At 37.2% G+C, this 5,021-nt stretch overlaps 1 pseudogene; it reads right to left on the reverse strand.

The window, feature by feature from the left end:
* Positions 1 to 3,599: 3,599 nt before the first annotated feature.
* LOC102998714 (hsc70-interacting protein-like) lies at positions 3,600 to 4,729 on the reverse strand (annotated as a pseudogene).
* Positions 4,730 to 5,021: the final 292 nt, after the last annotated feature.

The raw sequence follows: 5,021 nt of genomic DNA on the forward strand, positions 1-5,021 counted from the left end.
TTGAAAGCTGCCTATAGTTGAATATTGCTTTATTTTATCCAGTCCAACAATCTCTGACATTTAATTGTAGAGTTTAAACTATTTACATTTAGTGTATTTATTGATACGTTTGAGGTTAAATCTAATATTTTGCAATTTGTTTTTTGTCCTCTCTGTTCTTTATTTCTCATTTTCTACCTTCTTTTCAATTAATTCCTTATTATTTGTCTTTCATTTTATTTCCCACTACTGATTAATTAGCTATACCCATGTGTTTTGTCTCTTAAAGTGTTTGCTCTAAGCTTTACAATACGCATTTTAAACTTAACACAGCCTGTCTTCAAACTAAATCACAAAACTTCACATATAACATAAGAACTTTAGAACTGTATAACTTATCTCCTTTCTTCTCTCTTTTGTGGCATAATTGTTAAACATTTTTCATTGTTAAGCCTCCAAATGCATTGTTTTCATTATTACTTTAAACAGTTAGCTATCTTTAAAATTTTTTTAGTGAGAAAATAATAATTTTTCTATTTATCTATCCATTTACCATTTTTGGTCCTCCTTATTTAAGTTGTCAGCTGATATAATTTTTTTCTTGTTCTTCTGGCAATGCCTTCACACAGCTTTTACTTACATGAAAGTGTTTCTTTTTTTTTTTTTTTTTAAATCTATTTATTTATTTATTTATGGCTGTGTTGGGTCTTCGTTTCTGTGCGAGGGCTTTCTCTAGTTGTGGCAAGCGGGGGCCACTCTTAATCACGGTGCGCGGGCCTCTCACTATCACGGCCTCTCTTGTTGCGGAGCACGGGCTCCAGACGCGCAGGCTCAGTAATTGTGGCTCATGGGCCCAGTTGCTCTGCGGCATGTGGGATCTTCCCAGACCAGGGCTCGAACCCATGTGCCCTGCATTGGCAGGCAGATTCTCAACCACTGCGCCACCAGGGAAGCCAAGTGTTTCATTTTTGAAAGATATTTTCTCTGGGTATAGAAGTTTAGATTGACACTTTCCCCCAGAACTTAAATATGTTGTTATATTGTTTTCTCAATTTCATAGGTTTTGATGAAAAACTTGCTGTAATTTTTATCTTTGTTCCTCTTTACATAATCACTTTTTTCTCTGGGTAATGGTTTCCCCTTTATCACTGTTTTTTTTAAGCAATTTGATTATGATGTGCTGTGGTTTTCCTTATACTTGTCCTGCTTGGGGATCATCAAGCTTCTTGTGTCTTGGTTTATAGTCTTCTTCACATTTGGAAAAATGTTTGGCCATTATATAGTCACATGTCTCTGCCCCCACCCCCACCCCCTTGTTTTTGGTTTTTGGTTTTTTGTTTTCTCTCTTCCTGGGATTCCAATCACATGTATGTCATGTTAGAACCTTGTTGTTGTTCTTCTTCTTATTCTTGTTGTCTTCTTCCACTCTATGCTTCATTTTGGAGAATTTATATTGTATTTTCTTTAAGTCCACTATATTTTCTTTTTTTTTTCCAGTTTCTAATCTGCCATTAATTCTATCCAGCAAAGTTTTTATTTTAGATGTTATAGTTTTCTTTCTTTTTTTTTTTTTTTAGCAGAAAAAACATCCTTTACTTTTCCTTCTTGTAGCATTATTGGCACAAGAAAAGAACATGTCTGGTTTAGAAATGATGTTAAGTTTCTACAAAAATGAAGATTTACTTTGTATTTGTATTAACTTAAAAGTATAAAAAGCACAGGATACATTTTCAGACCAGTTTTACTTTTACCCACTTATGGTAATATGTGCAGTGTTAGAATGTACTTAGGTAATGTGTAAATCAAATGAAAAATCCAGAAGCAGCTGGTTCTGAATTACAGCACACACTGGAAATTTTGAGAAAGGAGAATGCATATTAACAAAAAGAACACCAGCAAGCTCAAACTCAAGTTTATATGCTGAGTATTTTTAAAGGGTTTAAAAAGTATGCTCAATCAGCATACAGCTTTTTCTCACTTAACAGATGCATTTCTATCTGCTTGTGTACAGCAAAGGGTAAAAACTTGAATCAACTTACTTATGATTTCAGAGATGTATTCCATGGAATTTATTTCACTGCTCCTACCATTGATTCTTCAAATAAGCAAAGTACAGAGGGTCTCATCCCTTGAAATTGCTTTTAAACTAGCACTTTATATTGAAAGATAATAAGTAGAAACCTAGCAATTCCTGGTACAGTGCCTGGACTTAGCCTCATTTAATATAAGAATTGGATGTACAACAGAAAATTTATCATTTTCTTTATCCTTGGAGGAGAGGGAAAGAATAAGGAGAGGTGGGGACATGGCTGCAGTATTTAAGAGTTGAATGGAACAATGCATCTTTCACAATGCTCACAACTCCACAATGAAGAACCACCATGAATCTCATCAATTTTTTTAGTTCATGCTGGATTAGGAATTTAGGTTCCCCTCTTTGTGTATCAATTAATTCAAACTTTTCCAAAAATTAATACTGTGAGATAAACTCTAACTGCAATAGGTATTTCCTAAGTAAGAGACCAAACGCCAAAGGGAATCCCTTCTTCCAACATCTATTGGTATGTTAAGATTTCACCAAAGAGGAAATCTAACACTTAAATATGAAGTCTCTTGGCCAAGTAAGAAACTACAGCTATTATGGGTATTACCCTACATAGCCACTATTTGTATTACATATTAAATTAAACCCATCATTAAATATGCTTGTATAATTATACTGTGAATGATGATAGCAGTGATGATGCTAGTGAAAAAGGACCAAGAAGAGTGAGAGGGAAAAAATGTGAAAACAAGTAGAAAGCAGACAAAGAGTTGGGCATTTTCTGATCTGAAAAGAACATTTTAAACATAGAAATACAAAAAGAAAAGTATTTCCTTATTTCCCCTATGTGGAAATATGAAACATTTATTTTAGATATCAGACAAGAACAGAGCTAAATAATCCAATTTTACTGCAGCAGTATAAAAATCATCCCTTCACCACAGTGTAAGATTTAAATGCATCTGCACAAGGGTACACATTATAGAAAATGTAGTTAAGATTACTGCAGCCCTGACAAGTATTTCCAGTCCCTAACCCAGGTCCTACTGCAATACTGGTGGTCCCAATAGTTTCATGGAAGTAAATCATTAAAAAAAATAATAATAAAGCAATTAAAAAGACAAATCAAAATGCCTCAGTGACCATATATCCATCTCAAATTTTATTTAAATGTTACATTTGCCTCCCACTAATAAATCTTTATTTCACTCAAACTTGAACAATAAATCTTCCATACTGAAGTATCTTCCTTGCCTAATTAATTCAAAGGAAAAAACCAAAATGATTAGTAAAGAAAAATGTAGGGATTAACACACACTTTTAATTTGTTTTAAATATTTTTAAGGTTTAAAAATTGTTTAAAATTTTTAATTTCTAGTAAGAAAACATTATCTGAATGAGTACCCTAATGGCAAACCACTGTAAAATGTTTCAGCTGCATTTGGGGCAGAGGGGTAGGGTTATCTTCAAAGCACCCCAGCTGTCCTCATGAGAAAGTCGGAGGTACACTGCTTTGTATTGCGACATCCATTAGGTGATCTAAGTTGCTTTTCCTTCAGCAGGGGCTTTATTTGTCAGAAGGGCATTATGCTTGACCTCCAAATTTGGCCGACAATTTACTGATGAGATTCACAACCTTTGGGTTGCTCTGATATTTTGACATACTTGCTGGGTTCTGAGCCACATCCTGGAAGGCCACCATAACTTCTGGATCCTGCATGGCTGCAAGAACCTCTGGATCACTAAGAATTTCATTGAGCCCAGGCATTCCTGCCATTCCAGGCATGCCCCCTCCCATTCCAGGCATTCCTCCAGGAAAATTACCAGGCATTCCGGCAGGAAAGCCACCTGGAAAAGAGCCATACTGAGCTCTTGATTGTCGTCTGGCTTCTTCCTCCCTCTGGGCTCTCTCATGTTCTTCCTGACCCTTCTTGACCCTTTCTGTTCTTTCTTTGATCTCTCTCTCTTTACGTTTTCGCTATTACTTTCTCCTGTGTTCAGCAATTTTCTGGGCCCTTGGTTGAACTTCTTTCAGCATTGCACTAGCATCTTCATCATAATCCAGCTTACAGGCAAGGGCAAGATCATGGGCAGCTTCTTCCCAATGGCCCAGAAATCTGTGTGCTTTCCTTCGCTACTTGTATGGCTGAGCAGAATCGGGATTTATTTCAATAGCTCTGTCACAGTCTCGGATGGCAGCATTTGGCTTCTGTAATTTGATGAAGACGTTTGCTGTCTTGGCATACAAAATGGCCAAATGAGGATTTCGCTTGATGGCATCTGTGAACAAGACAATGGCTTTCTGTAGTTCACCATCATTTAGGGCATCAGTGGCAGCCACTTTTTTATCATTTGCCTGATCCATCATCTCTTCAGTTGTCTCTACATTTTCATCTCCCATTTCTTGAGGGGCATCAGTGTCTGGTTCAATCACACCTTCATTGTCAATTTCTAGATCACTTTCCTCACTTGATGGTTCCTCTGTCTTTATGTTTTCCTCCGCCTTCTTAGTATCTGTTTTTTCTTCCTTGGTGTTTTCTTCCAATTTAGTTTTAGGAGTAGCAGGTGGTATTTTACCCCCCATGCTCTCCACCCACTCCCTCAGGAAGCCCATTTTCTCGGTGTGCAGAACGCTCGCGTCCTGCTTGCACATTTTCACAAAGGCTCGAAGCTCGATCACTTTGCGGGGGTCCATGGTCCGGAGGCGGTGGGCGCAGCGGAGGCTGCGGCCGGATCCCTGGCCCCGGCGCTAGCTTAGTGTGACCGCGTAAGGGGGGCGGGTGCTGCGAGGCAGAACAGACTAGAACCTCCTATAGTTTTCATTTATTGAAGTACCTTTTTGTTTTTTTTTTAATATCTTCTATTTCCCTCCTCTTTGTATTCATTTTCCTCTGAATTCTCAAGCATAATGATCATAGTTGTCTTAAAGTTTCTGCCTACTAATTCCACATCTCTGTAATTTCTAGATTTGTTACTATAGACTGATTTTCCTCCTGGT

The sequence above is a fragment of the Balaenoptera acutorostrata genome, chromosome 8 (genome assembly GCF_949987535.1).
Source record: "Balaenoptera acutorostrata chromosome 8, mBalAcu1.1, whole genome shotgun sequence".
NCBI classification, from domain to species: Eukaryota; Metazoa; Chordata; class Mammalia; order Artiodactyla; family Balaenopteridae; genus Balaenoptera; species Balaenoptera acutorostrata.